This window comes from Babylonia areolata, chromosome 1, assembly GCF_041734735.1.
Source record: "Babylonia areolata isolate BAREFJ2019XMU chromosome 1, ASM4173473v1, whole genome shotgun sequence".
NCBI classification, from domain to species: Eukaryota; Metazoa; Mollusca; class Gastropoda; order Neogastropoda; family Buccinidae; genus Babylonia; species Babylonia areolata.
Window position 1 is genome coordinate 83,178,786 of NC_134876.1, and position 13,845 is coordinate 83,192,630.

Consider the following 13,845-nt stretch of genomic DNA (forward strand, 5'->3'; position numbering starts at 1 on the left):
TTTTTCTTTCTCCTGTCTGTGTTTTGCACCCATACATTCTGAGATCCCACCCACCCACCCCCCTCCACCACCCCTCCTGCTATTGTATGACTTTGAGTCAGTGCTCTTAGCATTTACTCCTTTGAATTTTTGTTGTTTTTTTGTTTGTTTGGGTGTTTGTTTGTTTGTTTTTTGTTTTTTTGTGTGGTCTGTTCAATCCTTTGTGATAAATTGCACAGAAAAGTGCATAACCAAGGACAGCTGATTGTCTGGGGATTTTTTTTCATGTACATTATTCTTTCTTCTTCTTCTTCTTCTTCTTCTTCTTCTTCCAGTCACACGTACTGGTGATTGTAGACAGTACAGTTTTCTGTTACAGAGAAAGACTCTTGGTATTTGGCATCATGTATTGATCTTGTCAGACTGGTGCAAATTGCAGTCGCTGGGTTTGCTCTGTCAGCAATGTTTTGTGGCTGATACACTGAGGTTTGCCTAATCCCCACCCCGTGCACACACACACACACACACACACACACACACAACTCCTTCCCCTCCCACACACCCCAGGGCTAGGTCTGGTTTTCATCAGGGTGGGGTGGTTGGTGCATGTGCTGTTACCACTGTGGGTACATGTACGGTGTGGAGGGGGTTTCGTTTTGACGGTCCTGGGGTGGCTCTTACCGACGGCTGGGGTACAGGCATAAAGAATGGATGCAACAATCAACCCCTTCTCATTTTTCTCTTATACAGTAGTCTTAAGTATAGATCTACACAATTGAGAGGGGGTTTGGTGGGGATTCATTGAAGATGAAGTCAGCAGTCTGATTCTTTTCCCCCCTTCTTTACTACAGTATTACATTTTGGCTTATTATTGATCTGTCATGGTTTGTTCAAATGTACATATTTTGATCAAGAGATACTTTTATTATGTAATCTAAGTGCCATTTGGTGAGTGCTCCATCATAAACAGATTATTTTTTTGTTCCTTTTTTTCCACTTTCTTCTTTCTTTTTCTTCTGACTTTTTCACATTGCACAAATAATCTGTGTGGAAAATACAATAATGGTTGCTGATCTGTACAACCAGATTGGAAATAGTCATGAATTGCTGTTCAGTGGTTGCTGTGTTTCATACTGACGTTGCTCTGAAGAAAAACAAAGGGATAAGAAAAGTGTGTGCGTGCGTGCGTGCGTGTGTGTGTGTGTGTGTAACCATATTTATTTACATATTTATTTTGTTGGTCAGTGCGTTACCAAAGACCGTGTAACATTCTAGCAACAACAGTAGTAGAAGCTGAATGCATACATGCTTTTTACCTGTGTTTTGTTTTTGTTTTTTTGCCTCACAACTTCTTTGATAAGACAGCTTGCATTGTTTTGTTAAGTGATAGACAGAATCCTTGTGAGAGTTCATCAGTTTTACGTCTTTTCACTTGCGTCACAAAGTGTTGTATTAGCCAAAAGAATCCTGGTACCATCCACCAAACACAGACTAGCTGGTCTTGTAGTTTCGCCAGAGGTGTGGTTTGCATATTTTCAGTTTACTTGAGGTGGGAGGCTGTTGTGAAAGACTTGAACACACTTACAGCCCAACATTCCTTTGAAAATAAACACGCTACAAGGCGAGGCTTCTGGCATAACACATTCGTGAGTGCTTGAGGAGACGGTGTAATTTGAGAGACTTTGTTGCTTGCATAATATGTTTATAGCTTCAAGAACAAACCTGGAGATAGCACATTGTTGTCAGAATGTGAGTTGAGGAGTAATTGCCATGTGCTGCGATAGCACATTGCTGTCAGAATGTGAGTTGAGGAGGAATTACCATGTACTGCATTTGTTTGTGATTGTATTGTGAGGAGGTATTGGCTTCGTGAGATGTAAGTGTTTGAATTCCCCCTACCCCCCCTTTTTTTCTTTTCTGCCTTTATCTGCTTACATTTGTAAGCCCATGTACACAGCAAGAAAAAATGTGGAATGCTGTTCTTGTGTAATGTTATATGTTTTTGTAGCTTAGTGAACATGTTGTTAGTTTTTATTGACCATGTACTGATTAAAAAAAAAGTTGTCTTAGACATAGATACAGAACTTAAAGCCTTTCGCTGTACTGTGGTTGCATGATATGCTGCATCCTGAACTTCACACACATGAAGTGCTTTGTTGATGAGTGATGTCCAACCTTGTTCAGATAAATTTCGTGTTTCATCAGAGATTACCGTGTTGTTACGTGCAATGCTTTGTTATGTGTTTCTATCATACCTCCCTCAGCCACTTTATTCTACCTGTTTTCAGTCTTTGTTGCTTCCGACTTTGTCGTTTGAAGTGGATGTCTATCAGAAGGAAAACAAACAAACAAAAACCATTTCTCTTTAATTTCAGATGACTGGGAAGACTCTGCCATGGGGATAAGAGGGGTTCTTTCTGTTTAATCTCCACTTTCTGGAAAATCTGGCCTCAAGATTTCCTCTTTTCTATCACTCTGTATTTCCAGCTTTTCCCCTTTTCTTTCTGTTTGCCTGTTTTATTTATTTCCTGCTTTGTTGGTCTGTTCACCCGTATTTTGCTCTGGAAAGCCTTGAATATTTTTGGTTATTTTTCTGGACTTGATAATTGGGCATTCTGACTGTGGTATAATCTTTTCTGCACCTAGAATGTGTGAGTGACCAGCTGGTCTTTTTTTTTAGATTATTGTTTTTAATGGCGGTTATACGTGATTTTGTGTATTATGTTTATGTTCAGGTAACTTCTTTTTTTTTTTTCTTTTTTTTTTGATTCATTAGACTTCTGGCAACTGAAGACGTTTGGAGATACCATGTGGAGGCAAGACATAATCATCTTGTATAACATGACATCAGGTCGACTCCTCTGTAGATGTGGGGAAGGTGTACAATCCTCTTCTTATTTCTTTGTGGGCTGCAACTCCCACATTCACATATACACAGGAGTGGGCTTTTACGTGTATGACCGTTTTTACCCCACCATGAAGGCAGCCATACTCCGCTTTCGGGGGTGTGCATGCTGGGTATGTTATTGTTTCCATAACCCACCGAACGCTGACATGGATTACAGGATCTTTAATGTATGTATTTGATCTTTTGTGTATGTATACACACGAAGGGGGTTCAGGCACTAGCAGGTCTGCACATATGTTGACCTGGGAGATTGGAAAAATCCAGGACCCACAGATTGAAGGTCCAACGCCATAACCATTTGGCTATTGCGCCCATATGATCCAAATTCTTGCATGCTCTGAACTCCAGCCAGCCCAAGTCACTCTACGCTGATGAAGGGAACGGGAAGGTTCTTGAAAACCACCTGTGAATTTTTTTTGGTTTTTTTTGTTTTGTTTTTTGGTTGCTTGAGAGAACAGTTTAGTGTGCTCTGTCATCCTAATTCTTTGTTCAGTGGCTTGTTTTCCTTGCTATGATCAGCAGGGATTCTCTGATTTTTCTCCTGCAAATGTTTGCTTCTATGGTGTCAGGGACTTGATAGCTGGTTTGACGCCCCTTACCCCATGCCCCCTGTTCCCCCTAACCCCCTCTCCCCAATCCCCCTTTGACCCTCTCCCGTGGCCGTGGGGCACCGTTATGCCATGTGTGTCAGCCAGCTTTAGACATCAGTGCAGCAATCTTTCATGTTGAGGAATTCAGCTTGTATCTTCTGTTTTCTTTCTGGACTTGTTCATCCTTGTGTGCCTTTTTCAGTGAGCCCTGTACAGCGTCCCACACACATGACTTGTTTGTTTGTTGATTGTGTTTGTGATTTGCCCTATTCCCATGCCTTTTGTTGGTGGAACCAGACACACGAATTGTGCGTCTGTCAGGGTGGATACATGACCTACTTAATTCACCATCGTCTCAGCATTTGTTGACTCTTTGTTTTGCTCCTGTGTTTGTGCCAGCTTGGGAACAAAGAGGGTTGTTTGAAGAAGTTCGTAGTCATTGAAGCCAGCATTGGCTGGAAGCGAATGTTGATTTTTTGTTTTGTTTGTTTTATGGTGAGTCATGCACCAACCTTGTCAGTCTGGCTTGTCCTTTTTGTTGTTGCTATTGTTTTTATTGTTTTTCGGGTTGACGGCTAAAAATTATCAGCCAGTTACCATATTGTCTGAATCGGTTTTTGAAAGGAAGAAAGGAAGTATTGTGGATACTTACCAGGTCTTGAAAAGAAGCATTGTAGATATTTGATATATTAAGTCAATGATTTGTGAGTGGTGTGATTTGAAGACATGACCTCAGTTGTTTGGGAGTTAGAGGAGCTGAAAGTCTGTATTATGTGAATTGTAAAATATTGTAAATCATAAGATTGTGTGTGTAACTGTGGATGGGATGCGAGGGATGTCGGGGAGGGTGTGGGGGGCAAATGAATACACATGGAACAATACATTTTTCATTCAATCACACAAGTTTTCATACTCTGTATTTGATATACATGAATGTCAGAAATAAAAAGTCTGCTATTTATTTCCTTTCTCTGCTGGTCATTATCGGTCAGTATATTTGGTGGGTTTTTTTTTCGTTTTTTTCCTAATAGCTAGCCACCTGTTAGCAGTGACAATATTCATGCTTGATATTTGTTTGTGTGTATATGTGTGTATGTGTGTGTGTGTGAGAGAGAGAGAGAGAGAGAGAGAGAGAATGTGTGTGTGTGTGTGTGTGTGTGTGTGTGTGTGTGTGCGTGCACATTGATGATGGTGCTTGAGAATGTGTGTTTGTGTATGTGTGTGAGTGAGTGAGAATGAGAGTTTGGGTTTGTTTGCATGTATGTGAAGAATGGAGATAAGAAAGAATGTAGGCATGCATACATGCATATTTGTATTTGCATTTTGTATGTCACAAAGTAGCCAAAATTTGACAATGATATTCTTCTCTGTTGACAAAAGAGGAGGAGGAGGAAACAAGATAAAATGATTTGTGCCATCTGTCTTTGTGTGTAACATGTAACAGGCTGGTGGTTTTAGAATGTTTTGCGGAGAGGGTTGGGGAACAAACCTTTTATTTTCATTTTCATCTGGAAATAATGTTTACTGCCCTTGTATGTTAATCTGCTGTGTGTGTGTGTGTGTGTGTGGAGGGGGCGGGGGGGTCTGTGTGTGTTTGTGTGTGAGAGAGAGAACTGGAAAGGGGGGCGGGGGGGAGAGAATAGATACTGTATAATTTCCCACTATTTGCTGTGCGTGCCTATTTATTTGAAACTTCTGAGATTCATAACGAGAGTTAATCAAAACAGAATCTGAACATAGGTTATTACAGACTGATGACATGAGTTGTGTAATTGTTTGGTGCACCTTGAGGTTTGTGTACAGCATTGTACTTGTTTTTTGTCATTTCTGTTGTGATTGAGTTTTTCTTCCTTCACTGTGGCATTTACTTTGATGGATGGTTTGACTTGGGTGTATTTTAAAGCTTATTTTTGCATTTGCACATACATATGAAATCAGCAACTTACACATCCCTGTGTCTGTGTTTCCTCTTATCTGTCTGTCTTTATATTTGTACTTCTACTTCTGACTCCAGAATGAGAAAAAGAAACAACAACAAACTCTAGACGCTCACTTGAAGTTGTTGCCCTTGTGTATGTGTTAGAATAACTTGGAAGCAAATGACTGATTTGTAAATAAGAATCAGCAAGAAATTCTGCTTATAGTTATGCATTGATATTTTGTTACTAAGTTGAAGGTGTACACTCTGTTGAAAATATAAAGGCATTCTGAATGAATATTGCAGAAACAGCTGTTTTGTTTATACTCATGTGGATGCTTCTTGTGCACATTTGCCTACGCATGCACATGAGCACGTACAAGCACACACACACACACACACACACACACACACACACACCTACACATATACATGTATATTTGTGTGTGTGTGTATCCCTCTTCAGCATTCGCCTTTGCACAAGGGCAGGGCATTATATAGTCCTGTGATCCCAAACAGCTTTCACTTGACCTATCCATGAACAGAAAATTTGCTGTTGACACATTATTTCAGAGCACAAGAAGAAGACAGACCTTTTTTCTCAAACATGCATTTCCGATGCACATGGCAAACAAACAAATAAGTCTCACATACTCCTGCCCCATTAAAAAAAAAAAGAAGAGATTCCTTTTTGTTTCAGATTCCCCCCCCCCTGCCCCCCTACAATCTCCCCACACACCACACACACACACACACACACACACACAAACACACATACATGTGCACACACACATGCAAGCATGCACAGTCTCATGTCATGTTTCTGTTTGAATAAATATACGAGGGTCATTCAATAAATAAGGTGATTTTTTCGGTATAAGGACTTCTAATACAGATAGAAGCTTCCTTTTTTTTCTTTTTCTTTTTGTTTTACTTCTTTTTCACATGGATTTAATTTGTTTTGCAGATTAAAAAAAACTTTGAGAGTTTTGGCGATTAACAAAGATGGCCGACCAAGAAGCATGCTCCAGGATTGAACAGCGGTCAGTTATCAAGTTTTTGGTTGCTGAAGGGTGCAAACCAGTTGAAATTCATAGGAGAATGTCAACTGTGTATGGTGCCACATGTTTCAGCCGAAAAAATGTCTACAAGTGGGCTAAATTGTTTAAAGAAGGACGTAGCAGTGTTGAGGATGAAGACAGGCCTGGAAGGCCTACAGAAGTGAGGTCTCCTGAGGTGATCGAATCAGTCAATGACCTCATTCAGTCTGACAGAAGGGTGACAGTGGATGACATTGCAAGGACTTTGAGCTTATCTGTTGGGACAGCACACAAAATTGTCCATGATGACCTTGGCTACTCGAAGGTCAGCTGCCGGTGGGTGCCAAAGATGCTTACTCCAGAGCACAAACAGAGGAGGGTCGAGTTGTCCCAGCAGTGTCTCTGCCGCTATGAGAAGGATGGTGATGAGTTTCTGAAGAAGGTGGTCACATGTGACGAGACATGGGTTTGGCAATATGAGCCTGAGTCCAAACGGCAGTCCATGGAGTGGAAGCACGTAGGCTCTCCAGTGAAGAAGAAGTTCAAGTCCCAGGGGTCCACGAGGAAGGTGATGCTCACCGTTTTGGGGGATATGCAAGGCCCAATCACCATTTCATTCCTTGAGAAAGGAAGCACTGTGAACAGTGCCAACTACTGTGAACTGCTGAGGCAGGTCAAGAAAGACATAAAGAACAAACACAGGGGTCATCAGTCAGAAGGAGTCATCTTGCATCATGACAACGCAAGGCCTCACACAGCAGCCCGAACGGTGCAGACCATCAACGAGCTGGGCTGGGAACTGCTCCCTCATCCCCCTTACAGCCCAGACCTTGCGCCTTCAAACTTTCACCTGTTTGGTCCCTTGAAAGCGTTCACGAGAGGCACGAAGTTTGAAAGTGACGATGAAGTCATAAGTGTTGTGAGCGACTGGCTGAGACATCAGTCCAAAGATTTTTACGCTGAGGGAATACGGAAGCTTGTGCACAGATGGGAAAAGTGTGTGACAGTGCTGGGAGACTACGTTGAAAAAAAAAAAAAAGTAAGCTTCTATCTGTATTAGAAGTCCTTATACCGAAAAATTCACCTTATTTATTGAATGACCCTCGTACTTGGTATAAACATGTTTCACCTATTGACATGAGATGCTTATTAAGCATGTGATTGTGCAGATTGCATGGGCGCACTCACCTGCATGTGTGTCTGCGTGTCTGCGTGCACCAAAGTTTGTAGGTTGATACAGAACATTGTGTTATGAATTACTTTTGAAAAACATGCTCATAAATAATCTTTATTTGCAGCTTGATCACCACCGTTCTGTTTTGCTTTTATTTGATAGTTGTTATGAACTCGACTGAGTAGTTTTGAGTTTTTATGATTGGCTTCATAGTCTGCTACTGACACCTTGTGACCAATAAAGTGGTAAATTAATCATGAAGTTATATGTTTTACGCATTTTTTCTTCTTTTAACCATTTTCTTATGTATGTATGTGTGTGTGCTCATGCATGCATGTAATTATGAGAGAAAGAGAGATGAGGTGAAGGTATATCAGTGTGATTTTCTGAGCGCAGAAACGTTTTAATTCTGAATATCCGAATGCAACACTTTGTTGGTGTCGTTCCCACTCTTAACCAACACGGTCATGACCCAGTTTGACCAGTGAGCAGTTCATTACATGCACATGTGCACACACACACACACACACACACACACACACACACATCAGTATATGTTCTTCTGTCCAAGGCCATGTCCAGGATTTGTGACGACAAGACGAAGTTCTGGCAGAAGTCTCGGATGCATCGCTCTTACAGTCTAGACGGCTTCATGGGACCAGGTCATAGGAGGGTAGGGGGGGGGGGTCTCGTGCTGTTCTGTCCTGACATTATTTCCTTGTGCACAGCATGCACACCACCCGAAAGTGGAGTATGGCTGCTTTCATGGCGGGGTGAAAACGGTCGTACACGTAAAAGCCTACTCGTGTACATACGAGTGAACGTGGGAATTGCATCCCACGAACGAGGAAGAAGAAGAAGAGTGTTATACGACCTCCCAGAGGATGACCACCTTGGTGTGGTCGTGGTGTGTGTGTGTGTCAGTGACCCGGAGAGCCATGCTGGTGGGAGCTCTACGCACCTGGTAGCGTCACCAAAGCCAGACAGGTGAATGGGTACGGAAAAGACACAGAGTGATCAACCGGCCACTCGGGGTTAAAAGTTAAGGCAAAGGGCTGACAAACCTGTCCTATAAAACACTCCACTGTGGCGACAGGAGTGAAGCAGGCAAGGAAAGTGGCGTCTTGAGGATTGACAGCCAAAGTGGAAACTGACAAACCCCGACAGTGGATTTCTTGAAAGTAAAAAAGCTGAGGGTCGGCTGCTGGGACGGTATGCACTGTGTACCAGACTGCCACAGATGGTCAGAGAATTGGACAGTTACAACATTGACATCATTGGCATCAGCAAGGCAAGATGGACAGGCGCAGAGAAAATGACTGGTCATACTTTTTTTTTACCCTCAGGCACACCAGACGACCAACACAAGGAAAGAGTGGCATCGTCATTACAAAATGAGCCAGGAAAACACAGGTCAGATGGAAACCATCTGGTGAGCGAATGACTGCCCGGTACAGCTCAGTTAACTGGCAGTTGTTGCCGCCTCCTGAGCTTTAGCAGGAGATGCAGAACATCTTTTCTGACAAGCTTCAGGAAACCATTGAAGATGTTCATTCGCACGACATGCTGCTTGTCGGTGACCTCAGTGCCAGAGCAGGAGAGAACATTAAAGGAGAAAAGAAAAAAAAAAGAAAAGAAAAATCTTGGGTAGAAATGATGTGGCATACTGAATGACAATTGTCAGCGAGTGGGGGTGATCTGTGTGATGAACATAACTTGCTCATAGGGAGGACCCTATTCCAGCGCAGGATAATCCACCAGATGACCTGGACATCACCAGGCGGCAGAATCAACTGCCAGATCGATCACATCATTAACGGTAGATAGAGAAGCGATCATAATTATCATCATTAACAGTAGGTGGAGTTGTTCGCTCCAAGATGTAATGGTTGAAGGCAGAACAATTGCCTGCGCAGAATTTGGAAAGAAAAAAAAAAACATTCTGGCCAACGCCATCTCAAAGTCAAAGAACTACCATTTTGGACATCGCCATGCATTGAGATCAAGTGAAGAAAATAGCGCTGGATAGCACATGTCTGTGAAATGCCACAGAACGTGAAGACCACAGGAGACATGGCACAGAACTGTTTTTAAAAAAAGAGAAAAAAAAAGAGAACTGACTGAGAATGGCTAGGGGAAGCTACCGAAGACAGCAGAAGATAGGCAGTGGGTATCTCTGATGGCGACCAAATGTGCCACAGGGCAGGAAGAGGATCAAGTAAGTAAATAAGAGCCTTAAATAATCATGATAGTGTTTCGAGTCATAAGGATAATGCCATCAGCAGTCGAAGAAAGGCTGAAGTACTCAACTCACACAAAGGTAATTAAGAGCCCTCAATAATCATAATAGTATTTCGAGTTGTAACGATCATGCCATTAGTAGCCGGAAAAAAAGGCTGAAGCGTAAGACCCACACAAGGGTATTTTTTTCCGCCGGATGTATGATATGGATACTTATGGCGCATTTCTTCGGTCGGAGACCAAGCTCAAAGCGTTTTACAAACACGGGGTCATTTGCATAACAGGCTACCATTGGGCGCTCATCATTCGGTTTCTATGTCACTCGATCAGACTTCAGGCACGCACACATACACACTCAGACCACATGTAACATTTTACGTGTATGACCGTTATGTTTATTTACCTGGCCACGTAGGCAGCCATACTCCGTTTTCGGGTGTGTGCAAACTGGGTATGTTCTTGTTTCCATTACCCACCGAACGCTGACAAGGATTACAGGATCTTTAACGTGCGTATTTGATCTTCTGCCTGCGTATACGCACGAAGGGGGTTCAGCCACTAGCAGATCTGCACATATGTTGGAATATAGGAAAAATCTCCGCCCTTTACCCACCAAGTAGCGTCACCGAGAATCGATTCCGGGACCCACAGATTGAAAATCCAACGCTTTAATCATTCGGCTATGTGTATAAGGATCAAATTAACAACGAATAAGCTCTTTCATTTGAGTTAAATATCTATTCAGCAAGTCCTAAGCCGGAGCTGGCTATTCAATGAACTGGAAGGAAGCTAGGGTGATGGCCATTATTGTTTGTTTTAATGGGGGATGAAAAGCGGGGTGGAGGAGCACCAAATCCGTAAGTTTGACTCGCAAAGCCTGGAAGAATCAATTATGAGATTGTATACTCACTCTGTATTATTAATGTAACTTTGATAAATAATTCAAAATGACTTAAGATTTTTTGTTTAAATAACGTGTGGCTGAATTTTCAGAATACTTTATCTTACAGTTCTATAAATCGTGGTAGCAGGTCAAGCTGTGGCATGAATCACTTGGATTTCATGAATTAAGGTGTCTGACTCAATGCATCTCAAACAATCACTATTGAACTCGGCCACTGTTTTCCAGGACTGTTAAGCAATATCAGCAGAAACTTCCTGTCAGGAAGAACACAAAAAGTTAGGCCAGTTAAAGAGTGAGCTGATTAATGCTCAAGTCCTAGCGCCATTCCACAAGGGGAGCATCACACCTGGTCCTGTTTTTTCACAATGTTTATTCATTACATCTCCCAGACTGTACAGAAAGCACATGCAACATTTTGTACACAATAAAAGATGTTTATAATAATGCTGAGGATAACAGTTTATGTAGACTACATGAATGGTCACTGACACACACACACACACACACACACACACACACACACACACACACACACACACACAACCGCGAGAAAGAATTTCACGTAAAACAGGTATACAGATGATAGATTCACGCCAGAATTATTTCCAAGTGATTTGACCATATGCTATCAGTTGACCCATGTACAGGATGATAAAGGAAAAGCATATAATTATGCTTCACAAAAGAGCGTTTACTTTTCTTTAATTTACCAGACTCCACTTTGAATACCATCACATTGTTTGGTGTACACATATTAAAATAAACAACATAGCCATACATTGATCGGCAAAATCCGAAGAACAGCGACAGGTCTGCCACAACAAGGCTTAAAAGTATTAACTTTTACCTGTATCCTTAAAATCAGGAGCTGAGAAAGTGACCCGGACGATACTCGTATGTCTTTCAACGGTTTTGATGATATTGATACATGTATAAATACATTTCTGATTGGATGAATATAACAAGGAAGTCATGACGGTGACTCCACTTGTGCTATTGCATGATCATTATCATTATACCAACAATGGGTAAGATAAGAAGTTAACATTTTGTGAACATTAATTCAAAGCCATAATTGCACCTGAAATTGGACATAGATGAATAAAGCCACACAGAATCAGAGAACCAATACTATCGAACATAGCCACAAACTTGGATCATAATGTGTGCAAACTACAAACAGCTGCGGCTGCAGACTCAATTAGCGGGCTGATGGTATGCGCAAAGGTACATAATGATGGTTATCATTATCATTAATTATACAGCCGCAGCAGTTACCAGCTTTGTCCCTTCAAACATTACGACGTGTCAGACATTTATAAGAGATATTAATGTAACCATGAAAATATGTGATGACAATGGAGTTGTGTCCATCGCTAGTGAAGATCAGTGGGAAGGGAGTCCTTTGCAGTACAATATGTCGCGTCTGGCTGACTGTGGATGCTGACCCCGTGTCCACTGCTTCCATACATCAGTTCAGGCAAACAGAGCTCTGGGAAGAGGACAACATCCAGAAAATACGAGATGCGCTCCGTAACCACTGTGGCGACGCGTTCTTCACGGAAAGAACAACCCGAATTTCACACTTATGTCGATAAATCTGTTTAACAAAAAGTAATACAATACAAATCAGGCAGCGGATTAATTCTTCTTTTTTTTCCATCCGCGGCCTAGATTTCTCCAGGAAACTGTACAGCTCGATCTGTTTGTGTTCGTGTTTCTTTCTGGATAGGAAAAAAAAGAAGAAAGAACAACAACAACAGCAACAAAACCATTCCATCGTACATCAAGTTTCAGAATCAGTCCAAGAACCGACTGAACCACTGAGATTGACTTCGGGGTCACCAAAAATGATAGTTGATCGTATATCAAGTTTAAGAATCAGTACCAGAAACGAACCACTCAGACGGATTTCGGGGTCACCTAAAAAGGAAATATTTCAGCATACATCAAGCTTCATAATCAGTCCAAGAAGTGTACCACTGAGACTTCGTGATCACCAAAAATGAAACATTCAATCGTACACCAAGCTGTTGAGTCAGTCCAAGAAACGGACCATTAAGACTGACATCGGGGGCACCAAAAATAAAAATATTTCATCATACACCAAAGCTTCAGGATCAGTCCGAGAAATGATCGGCCACTGAGAATGACTTCAAGGTCACCACTGAAAAATAAAGCATTTCATCGTACACCAAAGCTTCAGGATCAGTCCGAGAAATGAGCCACTGAGAATGACTTAAAGGTCACCACTGAAAAATAAAGCATTTCATCGTACATCAAAGCTTCAGAATCAGTCCGGGAAATGGACCAGACTGGCTTCAGGGTCCCGGGGCATGATCATGGAGCTGGGAGTGGCGTGGCGCGGGTAGTCATGGCTCTCACCGCGCTCAGACGGCCCCGGGTCCTCGGCATCATCTGCCACCCTCTGTGGCCGCAGGCACGGCACGTGCTGGTTCAGGAAGTGACGAATGCGGCTGCGCAGGGACTTGCGCAGAAAGCCGTAGAGGAATGGGTTTAGGAGGGCGGAGATGTGTGACATGCGCCAACAGAGATACTGCACGGAGAATCGGGGATGAACGCCGCTCAGGCGAAGCATGACACAGACCTGCAACAAATAGACGTGAAACTGTAAATAGCTTTATTATCTATTTATCCCCAGCAAGTTCACTTTCTTAACCAAACCAAACGTTGAAAATTTATTCGTCGTATTACAGTACTTCCTAGTATTTGTATTATACGTCAAATAGCTATTTGTATAGAATGTATCTTGAAGAAAAGCGCGGACGGTGGTTGCAACCTCGCTAACCAGCTTTTTGACTGGGTCAACGCTTGCTTTCAGTGCATCAGCGCGACAGCTTGATCTGCCGATTTACAAATTTTTCAGCATTGATTCTCCTGGAAATGTATTATCTGAATTCTCGAGTTATATTATTTATTTTCCTCTGTAGAAAACTGAACGTGCACACGTTCATGAATGAGTGGAACATGGTCTGCAAGACTTCACGTTCTTCTTTTCCACTTGGGACAACTCTGCTTTGCTCAGAAACTAATGATAGTTGCAAGCCAACTTGGTGTCTCACAGAGTAAT